This window comes from Anser brachyrhynchus (genome assembly GCF_964034855.1).
Source record: "Anser brachyrhynchus genome assembly, chromosome: 1".
NCBI classification, from domain to species: Eukaryota; Metazoa; Chordata; class Aves; order Anseriformes; family Anatidae; genus Anser; species Anser brachyrhynchus.
The window spans coordinates 77,967,927-77,992,915 of record NC_137694.1 but is presented as its reverse complement, the minus strand read 5'-3'; the positions used below and the strand labels follow the sequence as shown (position 1 = coordinate 77,992,915).

General features: G+C 52.5%; 1 long non-coding RNA gene across 1 annotated transcript in view; it reads right to left on the bottom strand.

The window, feature by feature from the left end:
- Positions 1–6,567: 6,567 nt before the first annotated feature.
- The window catches only part of LOC308187512, a 76,562-nt gene continuing 58,140 nt past the window's right edge, over positions 6,568–24,989 (bottom strand). Inside the window, exon 2 of the long non-coding RNA XR_013944751.1 lies at positions 6,568–6,902. This is a non-coding gene — a long non-coding RNA (uncharacterized lncRNA). The remainder of the gene's footprint in view (positions 6,903–24,989) is intronic.

Genomic DNA, 24,989 nt, shown 5'->3' with positions numbered 1-24,989 from the left:
AGTTGGTCATATCGGAATCGTGGGTATGAAGCTCGGACCCATAAGAAACCAGAAGATAGTAGGAGGACTTTTGTGGCTAGGATGACGGGGAATAGTTCTGTGGGTGGCCCTAGGGCGCTTGGGTTTAGGAATATGATGGCTGTAAGTGTATTTATTAGCATAATGTTCGCATATTCAGCTAGGAAGAATAAGGCGAAGGGTCCTGCGGCGTATTCAACGTTAAACCCTGAGACTAGCTCAGATTCACCCTCTGTGAGGTCAAAAGGAGCTCGGTTTGTCTCTGCTAGGGTGGATACGTATCATATTATTGCTAGGGGTCATGAGGAGAAAATGAAGTATAGAGGCTCCTGTGCGATGGCAAAGGAGCTGAGTGTGTAGCTTCCGCTTAGTATGATTATTGATAGCAGGATTATGGCCAGTGTCACTTCGTATGAAATGGTCTGTGCTACTGCCCGTAGGGCTCCGATTAGTGCGTATTTTGAGTTCGAGGCTCAGCCTGATCATAGGACTGAGTAGACGGCTAGGCTTGACATGGCTATTAGGAAGAGAACTCCGAGGTTTAGATCTGCTAGGGGAAATGGGAGTGGTAGTGGTGCTCAAGTGGTGAGGGCTAGGACAAGGGCTAGTATTGGTATCAGAATGAATAGAAGTGGGGAAGAGGTAGAGGGTCGGATGGGCTCTTTGGTAAATAGTTTCAGTCCGTCCGCAAATGGTTGAAGTAGGCCAAAAGGCCCGACAACGTTAGGGCCTTTGCGGGATTGTATGTAGCTTAGGATTTTCCGTTCTACTAGGGTTAGGAAGGCTACGGCAATCAGGATTGGGATGATGTATAGGAGGGATATAATGAGGCAGCTTAGTGTTGTTATTTGAATCATGGGTGAAGCTAGGGAGAGGATTTGAACCTCTGGGGAAAGGGCTTAAGCCTTCTGCACTTGCCGGGCTCTGCCACTCTAGCTGGTCCTTTTCTAGGATTGAAAGTGGTGGGGGAAGGCCCTCTTCACGGTTTAGTTGGTTTCACTGCTTAGAGGGGGGGGGGCGTGCTTGTGGTATTGGCCCCACTTTCCCGGTCCTTTCGTACTGGGGAGAGTGTGTCATAGATAGAAACCGACCTGGATTGCTCCGGTCTGAACTCAGATCACGTAGGACTGTTAATCGTTGAACAAACGAACCCTTAATAGCGGCTGCACCATTAGGATGTCCTGATCCAACATCGAGGTCGTAAACCCCCCTGTCGATATGGGCTCTTGAGGGGGATTGCGCTGTTATCCCTGGGGTAGCTTGGTCCATTAATCAATTATATTGGGTCTGGTCACTGTTAGCACTTTGAGGGGTAGCTCTAGGTAAAGAGGTATGGTCTTGTTTTTGGAGGATTTGTTCTCCTCCAAGGTCGCCCCAACCGAAAAATATCGACCAGGCTCTGCGATGGTAGTGGCCCCAGTGGGGTTGATTGAGGATTCGCGGTGGTCGTTGATTTTTAAGTTCCACAGGGTCTTCTCGTCTTATGTTCACATCCCCGCTTTTGCACGGGGAGATCAATTTCACTGATTATCTGTGAGAGACAGTTAAGACCTCGTTTAGCCATTCATACAAGTCTCGATTTATGGGACAATTGATTGCGCTACCTTTGCACGGTTAGGATACCGCGGCCGTTAAACCTAAGTCACCGGGCAGGCATCACCTTCAATACTTGTTTAATTTGCTGAAGGCTATGTTTTTGGTAAACAGTCGGGCCTTATTAATTTGCCGAGTTCCTTTCACAGATTTTAATCGCTCTTATAGGCGCTCCTGAGTCGGGTTAACAGGGTTAGTTAATACGTGGTCTTGTAGGGGTTTTTGTATCTGTCTAGGTCTGTTAATAATGTTTCTATGTAAGCTTGCGCCGTTAGAGGGGTGTGGCCCTGTACATGAGGGGCCTAGGATGATTCCTAGGATTGTTATGAGGATGGCAGCGGTTTTGGTGATAAGGGGTATGGTTATTGGGGGGGTTTTGGTTGGTGTGATGAAAGAGGTAATGATTATTCCTGCTGTAATGCTGCCTAGGGCGAGTCGGGTTAGGGGGGCGGTGATTAGTGGGTTGTTTTCGTTTATTGATACTATTGGGGGGATTCGGGTTTGTCCAGCTTGGACTAGGATGGTTATGCGGATGCTGTAGGTTGCGGTGAATGCTGTGGCTATAAGGGTTAGGAGTAGGGCTCAAGTATTTAGGTATGATGTGTTTAAGCTTTCGATGATGAGGTCTTTTGAGTAGAATCCGGCTAGGAATGGGGTTCCTATCAGCGCCAGGTTTCCGATGGTTAGGCAGGAAGTAGTGACTGGGAGTATTTTCTGTAGGCCTCCTATCTTTCGGATATCTTGTTCTCCGTTTAGGTTGTGGATGATAGACCCTGAGCATAGGAATAGTATGGCTTTAAAGAAGGCATGGGTTGAGATGTGTAGGAAGGCTAGTTGTGGGAGGTTTAGTCCGATAGTGACTATTATTAGTCCTAGTTGGCTGGATGTTGAGAAAGCAATGATTTTTTTGATGTCATTTTGGGTTAGGGCGCATGTGGCAGCGAATAGGGTTGATAGAGCACCTAGGCATAGGCAGGCAGTTAGGGCTGTCTGGTTGGTGGCTAGCAGGGGGTGCATGCGGATGAGCAGGAAGATTCCGGCTACTACTATGGTACTGGAGTGCAGTAGGGCTGATACTGGGGTGGGGCCTTCTATTGCTGCGGGCAGTCATGGGTGGAGTCCAAATTGGGCGGATTTTCCTGCGGCTGCGAGGATTAATCCTATGAGGGGGAGGATTGGGGTTTGGTGGGGGTGTACGGCTTGTTGGATCTCTCAGGTGTTGAATGTTGAAGCTAGTCATGCTATGCTCAGGATCAGTCCGATGTCTCCGATTCGGTTGTAGATTACGGCTCGTAGGGCGGCGGTGTTGGCATCTGCTCGGCCTTGTCATCAGCCGATGAGAAGGAAGGACATGATTCGTACTCCTTCCCAGCCTACGAATAGGAGGAATATGTTGTTTGCGGTTGTTAGGAGGAGTATGGCGACTAGGAATGTCAGTAGGTAGGTGAAAAATTTTGTTACGTATGGCTCTGAGGCCATGTATCATATGGCGAATTGTAGGATTGATCATGTTACAAATAGGGCGATTGGAAGAAATGTTATTGAGTATTGGTCTATTTTTAGGCTCAGGGGGATTTTAAAGTTTATAATGAATTTTCACTCCCAGTGGCAGGTGACAGATTCTACTCCCGAGTAGATGAATGCGGTTGTAGGGGCTAGGCTAATTAGGAATGCGGTTTTAACAGCGCGGGTGGTGGCTTGTGGGGTGTTTTTAAAGTTTTTAAATAGAAATGGCAGGATGATTGGGGTTAGGAGGATTGTCAGCGTGAGTAGTGTGAGGGAGTTGATTAGTAGTGTGGGGTTCACTACTTTTACTTGGATTTGCACCAAGATGGGTGGTTCCTAAGACCAGTGGATTGCTGTTATCCTTTAAAAGTAAGGGGGCTGAGGTTTTAGGCTCAGATGTAAGAGTTAGCAGCTCTTGTTGGTTAAACCCTCCCCTCGGCAGGTAAGAAGGTTTGAACTTCTATTCTTAGAATCACAGTCTAATGTTTGGTTTAAACTATACTTGCATGAGGGGATTCCGGAGATCAGTTCGGGTTTGAGGATTAGGAGGAATATTGGGATAATGTGGAGTGTTATGAGCAGGTGTTCTCGCGTGGTTGAGTTTTGCATAGATGTGATGTGGGAGGGGATTGAGCCTCGTTGGGTCATTAGTAGTATGAATAAGGTGTAGGAGGCGGTTAGTAGGGTTGCGATTCCTGTTAGGATGATCGTGAAGGCAGATCAGTTGAATAAGGTGATTATAATGGTTAGCTCTGCTATGAGGTTTGTTGTTGGGGGTAAGGCTATGTTTGTTAGATTGGCCAGCAATCATCAGGTAGCTATGAGTGGTAGGAGAGGTTGTAGGCCTCGTGTGAGTAGTAGAATTCGGCTGTGCGTACGTTCATAGTTTGTGTTGGCTAGGCAGAATAGTATGGAGGAAGTTAGTCCATGGGAAATTATTAGCATCATTGCCCCTGAGAATGATCAGTGGGTTTGGATTATTCCTGCGGCGATAACTAGGCCTATGTGGCTAACGGATGAATAAGCGATTAGTGATTTTAGGTCTGTCTGTCGTAGGCAGATTGAGCTAGTCATTAGGGCGCCTCATAGGGCCAGGGTTAGGAAGGGGTAGTGCAGGAGGTTGGACAGTGGGCCCATAAATAGAGTGACTCGTATAATTCCGTATCCTCCTAGCTTTAGTAGTAGGGCGGCGAGGAGTATTGAGCCTGCGATGGGTGCTTCTACGTGGGCTTTTGGCAGTCAGAGGTGTAGGCCGTATAGTGGGGCTTTTACTATGAATGCTATGAGCAGTGCTAGACCTGATAGTATTCCTGTCCATGAGGTGGATAGGGTTGGGTGGGTTAGTTGTAGGGTTGGCAGGTGCAGGGTGCCAATTTTCACGTATAGGTGTATGATTGTGATTAGCAGGGGTAGAGAGCTTACTGGCGTGTAGAATAGCAGGTAGATGCCAGCGCTTAGGCGTTCTGGTTGGTTCCCCCATCGGGTGATTAAGATTAGGGTGGGAATGAGGGTTGCTTCAAATGAGATGTAAAATAGTGCTAGTTCTGTGGTGGAAAAGGCTAGTAGGATGAATGGCTGGACTGCGACTAAGGTTGAGATAAAGATTCGTTTGCGTTGTAGGGGTTCTTGTTGCAGGTGGTTTTGGCTTGCTATGATTATGAGTGGGAGTAGTCAGCAGGATAGTACTAGGAGGGGGGATGAGATTTGGTCAATTCCTGTTCAGTTGGATAAAAATTTGTAGGGGTAGTAGGTTGGGATTAATCACTGTAGGCTTAGGGCAGCGATTAGGAGGCTGTATAAGGTGGTGTTAGTCCATAGAAATTTTGGTGGAGACAGCAGGGCTGTTGGAAGAAGTATGATTGTGGGTAGGATGATTTTTAGCATTGCAGGAGGTTTAGGTTGTGTAGATGGTCGGAGCCATGTGTGCGGGTGGAGGCTACTAGGATGGCCAGGCCTGTGCCCGCCTCACACGCTGAGAAGGTTAGCATGAGAATTGGTACCATGGTGAATGAGGAGACTTGGTTTTCGATGGATCATATTGATAGGCCTACGAATATCGATAATATTATGCTTTCAAGGCATAGTAGGGCGGATACTAGGTGGGTTCGGTGGAAGGCTAGTCCTAGTCCGCTGAAAATGAAGGCTGAGTAGAAGCTTAAATGTAGGGGCGACATAAGAAAGTTACAGGGTTGGCTGTAATCTGCTGGGTCGAAACCAGCTATCTTTTTGGTTAGACTAACTTTCTGTTGTTCTGCTCATTCTAGGCCCCCTTGAATTCACTCGTAGGCCAGTCCGAGTGTTAGGAGAAGGAGGATCACTACAGTTCAGGTGAGGGTCATTAGGGGGGATTGGAGTTGGACGGCTCATGGCAGGGGGAGTAGGAGGGCGATTTCTAGGTCGAATAGGACGAACAGGATGGCTACTGAGGAAGAATCGGACTGAGAATGGTAATCGAGCAGATCCAAGTGGGTCAAATCCACATTCGTACGGTGAGAGTTTCTCTGAGTCGGGGTTTATTTGGGCGAGTCAGAAGTTTAATGCGGTTAGGGCGGCGCTTAGGATTGATGATAGGGCGAATATGAACATGAGTGCGTTCATTGCTCTCCTCTGGGTTTATACCAGATTCTAGAGATTGGAAGTCAATTGTAATTAATATACTAGAAGAGCAAGATCCTCATCAGTAGATGGTTATGTAGAGGAATAGTCAGATGATGTCTACGAAGTGTCAGTATCAGGCTGCTGCCTCGAATCCGAAGTGGTGGTCTGATGTAAAGTGGAACTTGATCAGTCGGAAGAGGCAGACGGTCAGGAAGGAGGACCCAATGATTACGTGGAGTCCGTGGAATCCAGTGGCAACGAAGAAGGTAGATCCGTAGACGCTATCGGCGATTGAGAATGGGGCTTCGTGGTATTCTATTGCTTGTAGGGCTGTGAAGTAGAATCCCAGGAGGATCGTTAGGGTTAGGGCGTGGATGGCGTGTTTTCGGTTTCCTTCTGTGATGCTGTGATGGGCTCACGTTACGGTAACGCCTGAGGCTAGTAGGATGGCTGTGTTTAGTAGGGGGACTTCTATCGGGTTGAGTGGTTTAATTCCTGTTGGGGGTCATTGGCCTCCTAGTTCTGGGGTTGGGGCCAGGCTCGAGTGGAAGAACGCTCAGAAGAACCCTAAGAAGAAGAATGCTTCGGATGTGATGAAAAGGATTATGCCGTATCGTAGGCCTTTTTGGACTGTGGGAGTGTGATGGCCTTGGAAGGTGCTTTCTCGTACAATGTCTCGTCATCATTGGAGTATTACTAGGAGTATTGAGATGAGGCCTAGGGTTAGTAGTATGGATGAGTTGTAGTGGAATCACATGATTAATCCTGAGGTTGTGAGTAGGGCGGCGGCTGCCCCGAAGATTGGTCAAGGGCTTGGGTCAACTATGTGGTATGAGTGTGCTTGGTGTGCCATTAGATGTTTTCTTGTAAGTATAGGCTTAGAAGGAGCACGAAGACGTAGGCCTGGATTATGGCTACTGCTACTTCTAGGATGGTTAGGAGTAGTAGGATGATTATTGTTAGGATGGATACTGCAGGAAGGGTGGGTATTAATGCAATGGAGGCTGTAGAGATGAGTTGGATGAGTAAGTGTCCTGCTGTAAGGTTGGCTGTAAGGCGGACTCCGAGGGCTAGGGGGCGGATTAGTAGGCTGGTTGTTTCGATCAGGATTAGTGCGGGGATTAGGGGTGTAGGGGTACCTTCGGGTAATAGGTGGGCTAAAGAGGCTGATGGTTGGTTTCGTAGGCCTGTTAGTAGTGTGGCGAGCCATAGTGGGAAGGTTAGGGCTATGTTCATAGATAGTTGGGTGGTTGGGGTGAATGTATATGGAAGGAGGCCTAGAAGGTTGATTGTAAGAAGTATGATTATTAGGGATGTAAATATTATGGCTCATTTGTGGCCATTTTTGTTGAGTGGGACTATTAGTTGTTTTGTGATTAGGTGAAGGAGTCATGTTTGGATAGTAGAAAGGCGGTTGTTGATTCATCGGTTGTTTGGGGACGGGAATAGTAGGGCTGGGAAGAGTAGGGATAGTAGGATTAAGGGGATGCCGAATAGATTGGGGCTGGAAAATTGGTCAAAGAAGCTTAGGTTCATGGTCAGGATCATGGTGTGGGTTTGGTAGTGAGGGAGGTCTTATTTGATGGGGGGTTGGTTGTGGTGAAGGCTAGTAGTTTTGGTTGGATGAGGAGTGCTAGGGTTAATCAGGTTATAATTATGATTGAAAATCATGGTGCGGGGTTAAGCTGTGGCATATCATTAAGGAGGGGGAAGTCCCTCTTTGGCTAGCTTAAAAGGCGAGTGCTGTTGCATAGCTTCTTAATGATTAGGATGATGATAGAAGGGACGATCAGGCCTCGAAATGTGGGAGTGGGGTTGATTCTACTACAATGGGTATGTAGCTGTGATTAGCCCCGCAAATTTCTGAGCATTGTCCGTAAAAAATCCCAGGCCGGGTGGTAATGAATGAAGTTTGGTTTAGTCGGCCTGGGATTGCGTCTGTTTTAACTCCGAGCGTTGGGACTGCTCAGGAGTGGAGTACGTCTCCTGCAGTAATGATCACGCGGATGGGGGATTCTATTGGGATAACTACGCGGTGGTCAACTTCTAGCAGTCGGAAGTGGCCGTTGGGTAAGTCTGGGGTGGGCACTATGTAGGAGTCGAATGATAGGTCTTTGAGGTCTGTGTATTCGTAGCTTCAGTATCATTGGTGGCCGATGGCTTTTAGGGTGAGGTCTGGTTCATCGATTTTGTCCATTATGTAGAGGATTTGTAGGGATGGGAGGGCGAGGAGTACCAGGACGATAGCAGGTAGGATTGTCCAGATCAGCTCTACTTCTTGGGCGTCTACAGCATTGGACGAGAGTTTTTCTGTTAGTATGTGGGCTAAAAGGTAGAGAACTAGGCTGCAGATAGCTAGGGCAACGATTAGGGCGTGGTCGTGGAATTCAACGAGTTCTTCTATGATGGGTGATGAGGCGTCTTGGAATCCTAGTTGGGAGTGGTTGGCCACATGAGATGTACAGGATTTTTACCTGTGATTTAGTCTTGACAAGGCTATGTAATTGGTTTACTAACGTCTCATAAGAAAGAAGCATGAGCGGTGAATGCAGTTGGCTTGAAACCAGCATGTGAGGGTTCGATTCCTTCCTTTCTTGTACTTGGACGAAGGCCGGTTCCTCGAAAGTATGGTATGGGGGAGGGCAGCCGTGGATTCATTCAACGTTTGTGGTAGTTAGTTCTGGTTGTAGGACTTTTCGTTTGGCCGAAAAGGCTTCTCAGATGATGAATATTAGTATGATTACGGCTACTATTGAGATTAGGGAGCCGATGGAGGAAATGGTGTTTCATAGTGTGTAGGCGTCGGGATAGTCCGAGTATCGTCGGGGTATTCCTGCTAGGCCTAGGAAGTGCTGGGGGAAGAACGTTAGGTTTACTCCTGTAAATATTACCCCGAAGTGGGCTTTTGCTCATGTTTGGTGTAGGGTAAACCCAGTGAGTAGTGGGAATCAGTGAGTAAATCCTGCTAGAATGGCAAAGACGGCGCCTATGGATAGGACGTAGTGGAAGTGGGCAACTACGTAGTACGTGTCGTGCAGGGCGATGTCTAGGGAAGAGTTTGCAAGAACGATTCCTGTTAATCCTCCGATGGTAAATAGGAAGATAAATCCTAGAGCTCATAGTATTGGGGGGGTCTCATTTGATTGTTCCTCCGTGCAGGGTGGCTAGTCAGCTAAATACTTTGATTCCGGTAGGGATGGCAATGATTATAGTGGCTGATGTAAAGTAGGCTCGGGTATCAACGTCTATTCCTACTGTAAACATGTGGTGAGCTCAGACGATGAATCCTAGGAAGCCGATGGATAGTATGGCTCAGACTATTCCCATGTAGCCGAAGGGCTCCTTTTTGCCTGAGTAGTACGTGACTACGTGTGAGATGATTCCAAACCCCGGTAGGATCAGAATATAGACTTCTGGGTGTCCGAAGAATCAGAATAGGTGTTGGTACAGGATTGGGTCTCCTCCTCCAGCGGGGTCGAAGAATGTGGTGTTTAGGTTTCAATCAGTTAGTAATATTGTAATACCGGCGGCGAGTACGGGGAGTGATAGAAGGAGTAGGATGGCGGTAATTAGTACGGATCAGACAAATAGTGGGGTTTGGTATTGTGAGAGTGCGGGGGGTTTTATGTTGATGGCTGTGGTGATAAAGTTGATGGCCCCAAGGATGGAGGAGATACCGGCTAAGTGGAGTGAGAAGATAGCCAGGTCTACTGAAGCTCCGGCGTGGGCAAGGTTACCTGCTAGGGGAGGGTAGACAGTTCAGCCTGTGCCGGCGCCAGCTTCTACAGTGGATGAGGCTAGTAGGAGGAGGAATGATGGGGGGAGGAGTCAAAAGCTTATGTTGTTTATTCGCGGGAATGCTATGTCGGGGGCACCGATTATGAGGGGGACTAATCAGTTGCCGAATCCTCCGATCATGATGGGTATGACTATAAAGAAGATTATTACAAAGGCGTGAGCGGTAACGATTACATTGTAAATTTGGTCGTCGCCTAGGAGAGTTCCTGGTTGTCCTAGTTCTGCGCGGATTAATAGGCTGAGTGCGGTGCCGACTATTCCTGCTCATGCCCCGAAGATGAGGTACAGGGTGCCAATATCCTTATGGTTAGTGGAAAATAGTCATCGGTTGATGAAGGTGACGGGTAAGATGGCTGAGTGTTGAAGCGTTAGGCTGTAGTCCTTTTTACAGAGGTTTAATTCCTCTTCTTATCGGCTCTGTAGTGAAATTCATGTTGAGTTGCAAGCTCATCGATGCGCACTAGGGTGCGTCAGGGTCTTTGTAGGCAGAAGCCAATTGGTTTAGGCATTTAGCTGTTAACTAGAGTTTTGTGGGATCGAAGCCCATCTGTCTAGGGAGGCTTTAGCTTAATTAAAGCGTCTGACTTGCATTCAGAAGATACAGGTTAATATTCTGTAAGTCTTAATGTGCAGAAACTAAGAGGGTTTAACTCTTATTTAAGGCTTTGAAGGCCTTCGGTTTGGGGTGTTATCCTAAGTTTCTAGACAATGGCATGTATTATTGGGGACAGGGGAAGTAAGAGGATTGATAGTGAGGCAAGGACCGCAGTAGGTGTGCTTGGGGCTTTGCTAGTGTATCATTGTTTTATGTGGTTAGAGGAGTTGGGGGGAAGGGTAATTGTTGAGTGGTATGCGAGGCGTAGGTAGAAGAAGAGGCTGAGCAGTGATAGCATGGCAATTGCCATGGCTGCTGGTGTTATTTCCTGTTTAGTTAGTTCTTGGATGATAAGTCACTTTGGTATAAAGCCTGTTAATGGGGGGAGGCCTGCTAGGGATAAAAGTACTAGTATTAGGGTGGCGTTTAGCACTGGGGTTTTTGTTCATGAGGTTGTGATCATGGATAGGTTAAGGGCTTTGATTTTGTTAAGGGCTAGGAATACGGCTGATGTTATGATTGTGTATAGGTAGAAGGTAAGTAAGGCCAATTTGGGGCTGTAAACTAGGATGATGGCGATTCAGCCTAAGTGGGAGATGGACGAGAAGGCTAGGATTTTGCGTGTTTGTGTTTGGTTCAGTCCTATTCAGCCTCCTAGTGCTGTTGAGGCTAGGGCCATGGCGGTGAGTAGAGCTGGGTCGAGGGATTTGGATGTTAGTAGGAGCAGGGTTAGTGGGGGGAATTTTATGAGGGTCGAGAGTAGCAGGGCTGTTATTAGTGGCGATCCTTGTAGTACTTCTGGGAATCAGAAGTGAAATGGCACTAGGCCCAGTTTAATAGCGATTGCTGCTGTCAGTAGTAGACAGGAGGTTGGGTGGTTTATTTGTGTGATGTCTCATTGGCCGGTGACTCAGGCATTGGTTATGCTAGAGAATAGGACCAGGGCGGAAGCAGCTGCTTGGGTTAGGAAGTATTTCGTTGCGGCTTCTACTGCTCGTGGGTGGTGGGATTTGGCAATTAGGGGAATGATGGCTAGTGCGTTGATCTCCAGTCCTGTCCAGGCCAGAACTCAGTGGTTGCTGGAAATTGTGATTGTGGTGCCCAAGATGAGGCTGAAGGTTATGATTGGGGTCGCGTAAGGGTTCATTAGTAGAGGAGGGGGTTAAACCATCATTTTCGGGGTATGGGCCCGATAGCTTGATTAGCTGACTCTACTAGAAAATAATATAAGGGAAGTATGGAGAATTTTGATTTCTCTTGTGTGGGTTCAATTCCTACTTTTCTAAGGTCAACAGGAAATGAGAGGGCTGTTATACCTCTATGTTCACTTTATCATAGTGACCCTTTGTAGTTCAGGCACATTTCCTTATGTAAGGAGGTAGGCCTGCATAGCAGATAGGTATGCTGATGTGTCAGAGGCACAGAGCTAGTGTGAGGGGTAGGAAGTTTTTTCATAGTAGGTGCATTAGTTGGTCATATCGGAATCGTGGGTATGAAGCTCGGACCCATAAGAAACCAGAAGATAGTAGGAGGACTTTTGTGGCTAGGATGACGGGGAATAGTTCTGTGGGTGGCCCTAGGGCGCTTGGGTTTAGGAATATGATGGCTGTAAGTGTATTTATTAGCATAATGTTCGCATATTCAGCTAGGAAGAATAAGGCGAAGGGTCCTGCGGCGTATTCAACGTTAAACCCTGAGACTAGCTCAGATTCACCCTCTGTGAGGTCAAAAGGAGCTCGGTTTGTCTCTGCTAGGGTGGATACGTATCATATTATTGCTAGGGGTCATGAGGAGAAAATGAAGTATAGAGGCTCCTGTGCGACGGCAAAGGAGCTGAGTGTGTAGCTTCCGCTTAGTATGATTATTGATAGCAGGATTATGGCCAGTGTCACTTCGTATGAAATGGTCTGTGCTACTGCCCGTAGGGCTCCGATTAGTGCGTATTTTGAGTTCGAGGCTCAGCCTGATCATAGGACTGAGTAGACGGCTAGGCTTGACATGGCTATTAGGAAGAGAACTCCGAGGTTTAGATCTGCTAGGGGAAATGGGAGTGGTAGTGGTGCTCAAGTGGTGAGGGCTAGGACAAGGGCTAGTATTGGTATCAGAATGAATAGAAGTGGGGAAGAGGTAGAGGGTCGGATGGGCTCTTTGGTAAATAGTTTCAGTCCGTCCGCAAATGGTTGAAGTAGGCCAAAAGGCCCGACAACGTTAGGGCCTTTGCGGGATTGTATGTAGCTTAGGATTTTCCGTTCTACTAGGGTTAGGAAGGCTACGGCAATCAGGATTGGGATGATGTATAGGAGGGATATAATGAGGCAGCTTAGTGTTGTTATTTGAATCATGGGTGAAGCTAGGGAGAGGATTTGAACCTCTGGGGAAAGGGCTTAAGCCTTCTGCACTTGCCGGGCTCTGCCACTCTAGCTGGTCCTTTTCTAGGACTGAAAGTGGTGGGGGAAGGCCCTCTTCACGGTTTAGTTGGTTTCACTGCTTAGAGGGGGGGGGGCGTGCTTGTGGTATTGGCCCCACTTTCCCGGTCCTTTCGTACTGGGGAGAGTGTGTCATAGATAGAAACCGACCTGGATTGCTCCGGTCTGAACTCAGATCACGTAGGACTGTTAATCGTTGAACAAACGAACCCTTAATAGCGGCTGCACCATTAGGATGTCCTGATCCAACATCGAGGTCGTAAACCCCCCTGTCGATATGGGCTCTTGAGGGGGATTGCGCTGTTATCCCTGGGGTAGCTTGGTCCATTAATCAATTATATTGGGTCTGGTCACTGTTAGCACTTTGAGGGGTAGCTCTAGGTAAAGAGGTATGGTCTTGTTTTTGGAGGATTTGTTCTCCTCCAAGGTCGCCCCAACCAAAAAATATCGACCAGGCTCTGCGATGGTAGTGGCCCCAGTGGGGTTGATTGAGGATTCGCGGTGGTCATTGATTTTTAAGTTCCACAGGGTCTTCTCGTCTTATGTTCACATCCCCGCTTTTGCACGGGGAGATCAATTTCACTGATTATCTGTGAGAGACAGTTAAGACCTCGTTTAGCCATTCATACAAGTCTCGATTTATGGGACAATTGATTGCGCTACCTTTGCACGGTTAGGATACCGCGGCCGTTAAACCTAAGTCACCGGGCAGGCATCACCTTCAATACTTGTTTAATTTGCTGAAGGCTATGTTTTTGGTAAACAGTCGGGCCTTATTAATTTGCCGAGTTCCTTTCACAGAGGAACTTTCCCTAATCGACCTACCCGCCCCCTCCAACATCTCTGCCTGATGAAACTTCGGCTCCCTTCTAGCCATCTGCTTAGCCACACAAATCCTAACAGGCCTGCTACTAGCCATACACTACACCGCAGACACTTCACTCGCCTTCTCCTCAGTAGCTCACACATGCCGAGACGTCCAGTACGGATGGCTCATCCGCAACCTCCACGCCAACGGTGCTTCGCTCTTCTTTATCTGCATCTACTTACACATCGGACGAGGCCTCTACTACGGCTCCTACCTATACAAAGAAACCTGAAACACAGGAGTAATCCTCCTACTCACCCTAATAGCAACTGCCTTCGTAGGGTATGTCCTACCATGAGGACAAATGTCATTCTGAGGGGCCACCGTAATCACCAACCTATTCTCAGCCATCCCGTACATTGGGCAAACTCTAGTAGAATGAGCCTGAGGAGGATTCTCAGTAGACAATCCAACCTTAACCCGATTCTTCGCCATCCACTTCCTACTGCCCTTCCTAATTGCAGGAATCACCCTAGTCCACCTAACCTTCCTACACGAATCAGGCTCAAATAACCCACTAGGAATCGTATCAGACTGCGACAAAATCCCATTCCACCCATACTTCTCCATTAAAGACAGCTTAGGGCTTACCCTAATAATCACCCCTCTAATAGCACTAGCCCTATTTTCACAGAACCTCCTGGTTCTTGGAATCCTAGTTGGGAGTGGTTGGCCACATGAGATGTACAGGATTTTTACCTGTGATTTAGTCTTGACAAGGTTATGTAATTGGTTTACTAACGTCTCATAAGAAAGAAGCATGAGCGGTTAATGCAGTTGGCTTGAAACCCATCCCCAGTGGTGCAAGTGCACTCTCTGAACTCACTGCAGTGCATCCCCAGTGGTGCCAGTGCACTCTGTGGACTCACTGTACTGCATCCCCAGTGGTGCCAGTGCACTCTGTGGGCTCACTGCTGTGCATCCCCATTGGTGCCAGTGCACTCTCTGGACTCACTGCACTGCATCCCCAGTGGTGCCAGTGCACTCTCTGGACTCACTGCAGTGCATCCCCAGTGGAGCCCGTGCACTCTCTGGACTCACTGAAGTGCATCCCCAGTGGTGCCAGTGCACTCTCTGGACTCACTGCACTGCATCCCCAGTGGTGCCAGTGCACTCTGTGGACTCACTGTACTGCATCCCCAGTGGTGCCAGTGCACTCTCTGGACTCACTGAAGTGCATTCTCAGTGGTGCCAGTGCACTCTCTGGACTCACTGCAGTGCATCCCCAGTGGTGCCAGTACACTCACTGGACTGACTGCACTTCATCCCCAGTGGTGCTAGTGCACTCTCTGGACTCACTGCACTGCATCGCCAGTGGTGCCAGAGCACTCTCTGGACTCACTGCAGTGCATCCCCAGTGGTGCCAGTGCACTCTCTGGACTCACTGTACTGCATCCCCAGTGGTGCCAGTGCACTCTGTGGGCTCACTGCTGTGCATCCCCAGTGGTGCCAGTGCACTCTCTGGACTCACTGCAGTGCATCCCCAGTGGTGCCAGTGCACTCTCTGGACTCACTGCACTGCATCCCCAGTGGTGCAAGTGCACTCTCTGGACTCACTGCAGTGCATCCCAAGTGGTGCCAATGCACTCTCTGGACTCACTGCAGTGCATCCCCAGTGGTGCCAGTACACTCACTGGACTCACTGCACTGCATCCCCAGTGGTGCCAGTGCAGTCTCTGCACTCACTGAATTGCATCCCCAGTGGTGCCAGTGCAGTCTCTGCACTCACTGAAGTGCATCCCCAGTGGTGCCAGTGAACTCTCTGGACTCACTGCAGTGCATCCCCAGTGGTGCCAGTGCACTCTCTGGACTCACTGCACTGCATCCCCAGTGGTGCCAGTGCACTCTCTGGACTCACTGCACTGCATCCCCAGTGGTGCCAGTGCACTCTCTGGACTCACTGCACTGCATCTCCAATGGTGCCAGTGCACTCTCTGGACTCACTGCACTGCATCCCCAGTGGAGCCAGTGCACTCTGTGGACTCACTGAAGTGCATCCCCATTGGTGCCAGTGCACTCTCTGGACTCACTGCACTGCATCTCCAATGATGCCAGTGCACTCTCTGGACTCACTGCAATGCATCCCCAGTGGTGCCAATGCACTCTCTGGACTCACTGCTGTGCATCCCCAGTGGTGCCAGTGCACTCTCTGGACTCACTGCACTGCATCTCCAATGGTGCCAATGCACTCTCTGGACTCACTGTACTGCATCCCCAGTGGTGCCAGTGCACTCTCTTGACTCACTGCACTGCATCCCCAGTGGTGCCAGTGCACTCACTGGATTCACTGCACTGCATCCCCAGTGGTGCTAGTGCACTCTCTGGACTCACTGAAGTGCATTCTCAGTGGTGCCAGTGCACTCTCTGGACTCACTGCACTGCATCCCCAGTGGTGCCAGTGCACTCTCTGGACTCACTGCACTGCATCCCCAGTGGTGCCAGTGCACTCTCTGGACTCACTGCAGTGCATCCCCAGTGGTGCCAGTGCACTCTCTGGACTCACTGCACTGCATCCCCAGTGGTACCAGTGCACTCTGTGGACTCACTGCAGTGCATCCCCAGTGCTGCCAGTGCACTCTCTGGATTCACTGCACTGCATCCCCAGTGGTGCCAATGCACTCTCTGGAGTCACTGCACTGCATCCCCAGTGGTGCCAGTGCACTCTCTGGACTCACTGCACTGCATCCCAAGTGGTGCCAGTGCACTCTCTGGAGTCAATGCACTGCATCCCCAGTGGTGCCAGTGCACTCTCTCGAGTCACTGCACTACATCCCCAGTGGTGCCAGTGCACTCACTGGACTCACTGTACTGCATCATCAGTGGTGCCAGTGCACTCTCTGGACTCACTGCAGTGCATCCCCAGTGGTGCCAGTGCACTCTGTGGACTCACTGCACTGCATCCCCAGTGGTGCCAGTGCACTCACTGGACTCACTATACTGCATCACCAGTGGTGCCAGTGCACTCTCTGGACTCACTGCACTGCATCCCCAGTGTTGCCAGTGCATTCACTGGACTCACTGTACTGCATCTCCAGTGGTGCCAGTGCACTCACTGGGCTCACTGCACTGCATCCCCAGTGGTGCCAGTGCACTCTCTGGACTCACTGCAGTGCATCCCCACTGGTGCCAGTGGACTCACTGGATTCACTGCACTACATTCCCAGTGGTGCTAGTTCACTCTCTGGACTCACTGCAGTGCATCCCCAGTGGTGCCAGTGCACTCTTTGGACTCACTGAAGTGCATTCTCAGTGGTGCCAGTGCACTCTCTGGACTCACTGCACTGCATCCCCAGTGGTGCCAGTGCGCTCTCTGGACTCACTGAAGTGCATTCTCAGTGGTGCCAGTGCACTCTCTGGACTCACTGCAGTGCATCCCCAGTGGTGCCAGTACACTCTCTGGACTCACTGCACTGCATCCCCAGTGGTGCTAGTGCAATCTGTGGACTCACTGCAGTGCATCCCCAGTGGTGCCAGTGCACTCTCTGGACTCACTGCAGTGCATCACCAGTGGTCCAGTGCACTCTCTGGACTCACCGTACCGCATCCCCAGTGGTGCCAGTGCACTCTCTGGAGTAACTGCAGTGCATCACCAGTGGTGCCAGTGCACTCTCTGGACTCACTGCACTGCATCCCCAGTGGTGCCAGTGCACTCTCTGGACTCACTGCACTGCATCCCCAGTGGTGCCAGAGCACTCTCTGGACTCACTGCACTGCATCCCCAGTGCTGCCAGTGCACTCTCTGGAGTGACTGCACTGCATCCCCAGTGGTGCCACTGCACTCTCTGGACTCACTGCACTGCATCCCCAGTGGTGCCAGTGCACTCCCTGCACTCACTGCACTGCATCCCCAGTGGTGCCAGTGCACTCACTGGACTCACTGCAGTGCATTCCCTCTGGTGCCAGTGCACTCTCTGGACTCACTGCACTGCATCCCCAGTGGTGCCAGTGCACTCTCTGGACTCACTGCAGTGCATCCCCAGTGGTGCCAGTGCACTCTCTGGACTCACTGCAGTGCATCCCCAGTGGTGCCAGTGCACTCTCTGGACTCACTGAAGTGCATCCCCCGTGGTGCCAGTGCGATCTCTGGACTCACTGCACTGCATTCCCAGTGGTGCCAGTGCACACTCTGGACTCACTGCACTGCATCCCCAGTGGTGCCAGTGCACTCTCTGGACTCACTGCAGTGCATCCCCAGTTTTGCCAGTGCACTCTCTGGACTCACTGCACTGCATACCCAGTGGTGCCAGTGCACTCTCTGGACTCACTGCACTGCATCCCCAGTGGAGCCAGTGCACTCTCTGGACTCACTGCACTGCATCCCCAGTGGTGCCAGTGCACTCTGTGGACTCACTGCACTGCATCCCCAGTGGAGCCCGTGCACTCTCTGGACTCACTGAAGTGCATCCCCAGTGGTGCCAGTGCACTCTCTGGACTCACTGCACTGCATCCCCAGTGGTGCCAGTGCACTCTGTGGACTCACTGCAGTGCATCCCCAGTGGTGCCAGTGCACTCTCTGGACTCACTGAAGTGCATTCTCAGTGGTGCCAGTGCACTCTCTGGACTCACTGCAGTGCATCCCCAGTGGTGCCAGTACACTCACTGGACTGACTGCACTGCATCCCCAGTGGTGCTAGTGCACTCTCTGGACTCACTGCACTGCATCCCCAGTGGTGCCAGAGCACTCTCTGGACTCACTGCAGTGCATCCCCAGTGGTGCCAGTGCACTCTGTGGACTCACTGTACTGCATCCCCAGTGGTGCCAGTGCACTCTGTGGGCTCACTGCTGTGCATCCCCATTGGTGCCAGTGCACTCTCTGGACTCACTGCACTGCATCCCCAGTGGTGCCAGTGCACTCTCTGGACTCACTGCAGTGCATCCCCAGTGGAGCCCGTGCACTCTCTGGACTCACTGAAGTGCATCCCCAGTGGTGCCAGTGCACTCTCTGGACTCACTGCACTGCATCCCCAGTGGTGCCAGTGCACTCTGTGGACTCACTGCAGTGCATCCCCAGTGGTGCCAGTGCACTCTCTGGACTCACTGAACTGCATTCTCAGTGGTGCCAGTGCACTCTCTGGACTCACTGCACTGCATCCCCAGTGGTGCCAGTACACTCACTGGACTGACTGCACTGCATCCCCAGTGGTGCTAGTGCACTCTCTGGACTCACTGCACTGCATCGCCAGTGGTGCCAGAGCACTCTCTGGACTCACTGCAGTGCATCCCCAGTGGTGCCAGTGCACTCTGTGGGCTCACTGCTGTGCATCCCCATTGGTGCCAGTGCACTCTCTGGACTCACTGCACTGCATCCCCAGTGGTGCCAGTGCACTCTCTGGACTCACTGCACTGCATCCCCAGTGGTGCAAGTGCACTCTCTGGACTCACTGCAGTGCATCCCAAGTGGTGCCAATACACTCTCTGGACTCACTGCAGTGCATCCCCAGTGGTGCCAGTACACTCACTGGACTCACTGCACTGCATCCCCAGTGGTGCCAGTGCAGTCTCTGCACTCACTGAATTGCATCCCCAGTGGTGCCAGTGCAGTCTCTGCACTCACTGAAGTGCATCCCCAGTGGTGCCAGTGAACTCTCTGGACTCACTGCAGTGCATCCCCAGTGGTGCCAGTGCACTCTCTGGACTCACTGCACTGCATCCCCAGTGGTGCCAGTGCACTCTCTGGACTCACTGCACTGCATCCCCAGTGGTGCCAGTGCACTCTGTGGACTCACTGAAGTGCATCCCCATTGGTGCCAGTGCACTCTCTGGACTCACTGCACTGCATCTCCAATGATGCCAGTGCACTCTCTGGACTCACTGCACTGCATCCCCAGTGGTGCCAATGCACTCTCTGGACTCACTGCTGTGCATCCCCAGTGGTGCCAGTGCACTCTTTGGACTCACTGCACTGCATCTCCAATGGTGCCAGTGCACTCTCTGGACTCACTGCACTGCATCCCCAGTGGAGCCAGTGCACTCTGTGGACTCACTGAAGTGCATCCCCATTGGTGCCAGTGCACTCTCTGGACTCACTGCACTGCATCTCCAATGATGCCAGTGCACTCTCTGGACTCACTGCACTGCATCCCCAGTGGAGCCAGTGCACTCTGTGGACTCACTGAAGTGCATCCCCATTGGTGCCAGTGCACTCTCTGGACTCACTGCACTGCATCCCCAGTGGTGCCAGTGCACTCTCTGGACTCACTGCACTGCATCCCCAGTGGTGCCAGTGCACTCTCTGGACTCACTGCAGTGCATCCCCAGTGGTGCCAGTGCACTCTCTGGACTCACTGCACTGCATCCCCAGTGGTACCAGTGCACTCTGTGGACTCACTGCAGTGCATCCCCAGTGGTGCCAGTGCACTCTCTGGACTCACTGCAGTGCAACCCCAATGGTGCCAGTGCACTCTCTGGACTCACTGCACTGCTTCCCCAGTGGTGCCAGTGCACTCACTGGACTCACTGCAGTGCATCCCCAGTGGTGCCAGTGCAGTCTCTGGGCTCACTGCAGTGCATCCCCAGTGCTGCCAGTGCACTCTCTGGACTCACTGCGCTGCATCCCCAGTGGTGCCAGTGCGCTCCCTGGAGTCACAGCACTGCATCCCCAGTGGTGCCAGTGAAATCTCTGGACTCACTGCACTGCATACCCAGTGGTGCCAGTGCACTCTCTGGACTCACTGAAGTGCATTCTCAGTGATGCCAGTGCACTCTCTGGACTCACTGCACTGCATCCCCGGTGGTGCCAGTACAGTCTCTGGAGTAACTGCACTGCATCCCCACTGGTACCAAAGCACTCTCTGGACTCCCAGCACCGCATCCCCAGTGGTGCCAGTGCACTCTCTGGACTCACTGCACTGCATTCCCAGTGGTGCCAGTGCACTCTCTGGACTCACTGCACTGCATCCCCAGTGGTGCCAGTGCACTCTCTGGACTCACTGCAGTGCATCCCCAGTGGTGCCACTGCACTCTCTGGACTCACTGCAGTGCATCCCCAGTGGTGCCAGTGCACTCTCTGGACTCACTGAAGTGCATTCTCAGTGGTGCCAGTGCACTCTCTGGACTCACTGCACTGCATCCCCAGTGGTGCCAGTACACTCACTGGACTCACTGCACTGCATCCCCAGTGGTGCCAGTGCACTCTCTGGACTCACTGCAGTGCATCTCCAGTGGTGCCAGTGCACTCACTGGACTGACTGCAGTGCATCCCCACTGGTGCCAGTGCACTCTATGGGCTCACTGCAGTGCATCCCCAGTGGTGCCACTGCACTCTCTGGACTCACTGCACTGCATCCCCGGTGGTGCCAGTACAGTCTCTGGAGTAACTGCACTGCATCCCCACTGGTACCAAAGCACTCTCTGGACTCCCAGCACCGCATCCCCAGTGGTGCCAGTGCACTCTCTGGACTCACTGCACTGCATCCCCAGTGGTGCCAGTGCACTCTCTGGACTCACTGCACTGCATCCCCAGTGGTGCCAGTGCACTCTCTGGACTCACTGCAGTGCATCCCCAGTGGTGCCACTGCACTCTCTGGACTCACTGCAGTGCATCCCCAGTGGTGCCAGTGCACTCTCTGGACTCACTGAAGTGCATTCTCAGTGGTGCCAGTGCACTCTCTGGACTCACTGCAGTGCATCCCCAGTGGTGCCAGTACACTCACTGGACTCACTGCACTGCATCCCCAGTGGTGCCAGTGCACTCTCTGGACTCACTGCAGTGCATCTCCAGTGGTGCCAGTGCACTCACTGGACTGACTGCAGTGCATCCCCACTGGTGCCAGTGCACTCTCTGGGCTCACTGCAGTGCATCCCCAGTGGTGCCACTGCACTCTCTGGACTCACTGCACTGCATCCCCAGTGGTGCCAGTGCACTCTCTGGACTCACTGAACTGCATCCCCAGTGGTGCCAGTGCACTCTCTGGACTCACTGCACTGCATCCCCAGTGCTGCCAGTGCACTCTCTGGACTCACTGCAGTGCATCCCCAGTGGTGCCACTGCACTCTCTGGACTCACTGCACTGCTTCCCCAGTGGTGCCAGTGCACTGTCTGGACTCACTGCACTGCATCCCCAGTGGTGCCAGTGCACTCTGTGGACTCACTGCAGTGCATCCCCAGTGGTGCCAGTGCACTCTCTGGACTCACTGCAGTGCATCCCCAGTGGTGCCAGTACACTCTCTGGACTCACTGCAGTGCATCCCCAGTGGTGCCAGTGCACTCTCTGGACTCACTGCAGTGCATCCCCAGAGGAGCCAGTGCACTCTCTGGACTCACTGCAGTGCATCCGCAGTGGTGCCATTGCACTCTCTGGACTCACTGCACTGCATCCCCAGTGGTGCCAGTGCACTCTCTGGACTCACTGCACTGCATCCCCAGTGCTGCCAGTGCACTCTCTTGAGTCACTGCACTGCATCCCCTGTGGTGCAAGAGCACTCTCTGGACTCACAGCAGTGCATCACCAGTGGTGCCAGTGCACTCTCTGGACTCACTGCACTGCATCCCCAGTGGTGCCAGTGCACTCTCTGGACTCACTGCACTGCATCCCCAGTGGTGCTAGTGCACTGTGTGGACTCACTGTACTGCATCCCCAGTGGTGCCAGTGCAATCTCTGGACTCACTGCAGTGCATCCCCAGTAGTGACAGTGCACTCTCTGGACTCACTGCAGTGCATCCCCAGTGGTGCCAGTGCACTCTCTGGACTCACTGCACTGCTTCCCCAGTGGTGCCAGTGCACTCTCTGGACTCACTGCAGTGCATCCCCAGTGGTGCCAGTGCGCTCTCTGGAGTCACAGCACTGCATCCCTAGTGGTGCCAGTGCAATCTCTGGACTCCCAGCACCGCATCCCCAGTGGTGCCAGTGCACTCTCTGGACTCACTGCACTGCATCCCCAGTGGTGCCAGTGCACTCTCTGGACTCACTGCACTGCATCCCCAGTGGTGCCAGTGCACTCTCTGGACTCACTGCAGTGCATCCCCAGTGGTGCCACTGCACTCTCTGGACTCACTGCACTGCATCCCCACTGGTGCCAGTGCACTCTCTGGACTCACTGAAGTGCATTCTCAGTGGTGCCAGTGCACTCTCTGGACTCACTGCAGTGCATCCCCAGTGGTGCCAGTACACTCACTGGACTCACTGCACTGCATCCCCACTGGTGCCAGTGCACTCTCTGGGCTCACTGCAGTGCATCCCCAGTGGTGCCACTGCACTCTCTGGACTCACTGCACTGCATCCCCAGTGGTGCCAGTGCACTCTCTGGACTCACTGAACTGCATCCCCAGTGGTGCCAGTACACTCTCTGGACTCACTGCAGTGCATCCCCAGTGGTGCCAGTGCACTCTCTGGACTCACTGCAGTGCATCCCCAGTGGAGCCAGTGCACTCCCTGGACTACTGCAGTGCATCCGCAGTGGTGCCATTGCACTCTCTGGACTCACTGCACTGCATCCCCAGTGGTGCCAGTGCACTCTCTGGACTCACTGCACTGCATCCCCAGTGCTGCCAGTGCACTCTCTTGAGTCACTGCACTGCATCCCCTGTGGTGCAAGAGCACTCTCTGGACTCACTGTACTGCATCCCCAGTGGTGCCAGTGCAATCTCTGCACTCACTGCAGTGCATCCCCAGTGGTGCCAGTGCACTCTCAGGACTCACTGCACTGCATCCCCAGTGGTGCCAGTGCACTCTCTGGACTCACTGCACTGCATCCCCAGTAGTGACAGTGCACTCTCTGGACTCACTGCACTGCATCCCCAGTGGTGCCAGTGCACTCTCTGGACTCACTGCACTGCATCCCAAGTAGTGCCAGTGCACTCTCTGGACTCACTGCACTGCATCCCCAGTGGTGCCAGTGCACTCACTGGATTCACTGCACTGCATCCCCAGTGGTGCCAGTGCACTCTCTGGACTCACTGCACGGCATCCCCAGTGGTGCCAGTGCACTCTGTGGACTCACTGTACTGCATCCCCAGTGGTGACAGTGCACTCTCTGGACTCACTGCAGTGCATCCCCAGTGGTGCCAGTGCACTCTCTGGACTCACTGCAGTGCAACACCACTGGTGCCAGTGCACTCTCTGGACTCACTGCACTGCTTCCCCAGTGGTGCCAGTGCACTCACTGGACTCACTGCAGTGCATCCCCAGTGGTGCCAGTGCAGTCTCTGGGCTCACTGCAGTGCATCCCCAGTGGTGCCAGTGCACTCTCTGGACTCACTGCGCTGCATCCCCAGTGGTGCCAGTGCGCTCTCTGGAGTCACAGCACTGCATCCCCAGTGGTGCCAGTGCAATCTCTGGACTCACTGCACTGCATACCCAGTGGTGCCAGTGCACTCTCTGGACTCACTGCACTGCATCCCCGGTGGTGCCAGTACAGTCTCTGGAGTAACTGCACTGCATCCCCACTGGTACCAAAGCACTCTCTGGACTCCCAGCACCGCATCCCCAGTGGTGCCAGTGCACTCTCTGGACTCACTGCACTGCATCCCCAGTGGTGCCAGTGCACTCTCTGGACTCACTGCAGTGCATCCCCAGTGGTGCCACTGCACTCTCTGGACTCACTGAAGTGCATTCTCAGTGGTGCCAGTGCACTCTCTGGACTCACTGCAGTGCATCCCCAGTGGTGTCAGTACACTCACTGGAATCACTGCACTGCATCCCCAGTGGTGACAGTGCACTCTCTGGACTCACTGCAGTGCATCTCCAGTGGTGCCAGTGCACTCACTGGACTGACTGCAGTGCATCCCCACTGGTGCCAGTGCACTCTCTGGGCTCACTGCAGTGCATCCCCAGTGGTGCCACTGCACTCTCTGGACTCACTGCACTGCATCCCCAGTGGTGCCAGTGCACTCTCTGGACTCACTGAACTGCATCCCCAGTGGTGCCAGTGCACTCTCTGGACTCACTGCACTGCATCCCCAGTGCTGCCAGTGCACTCTCTGGACTCACTGCACTGCATCCCCAGTGGTGCCACTGCACTCTCTGGACTCACTGCACTGCTTCCCCAGTGGTGCCAGTGCACTGTCTGGACTCACTGCACTGCATCCCCAGTGGTGCCAGTGCACTCTCTGGACTCACTGCAGTGCATCCCCAGTGGTGCCAGTGCACTCTCTGGAGTCACTGCACTGCATCCCCATTGGTGCCAGTGCACTCTCTGGACTCACTGCACTGCATCCCCAGTAGTGCTAGTGCACTCTGTGGACTCACTGCAGTGCATCCCCAGTGGTGCCAGTGCACTCTCTGGACTCACTGCAGTGCATCCCCAGTGGTGCCAGTACACTCTCTGGACTCACTGCAGTGCATCCCCAGTGGTGCCAGTGCACTCTCTGGACTCACTGCAGTGCATCCCCAGTGGAGCCAGTGCACTCTCTGGACTCACTGCAGTGCATCCGCAGTGGTGCCATTGCACTCTCTGGACTCACTGCACTGCATCCCCAGTGGTGCCAGTGCACTCTCTGGACTCACTGCACTGCATCCCCAGTGCTGCCAGTGCACTCTCTTGAGTCACTGCACTGCATCCCCTGTGGTGCAAGAGCACTCTCTGGACTCACAGCAGTGCATCACCAGTGGTGCCAGTGCACTCTCTGGACTCACTGCACTGCATCCC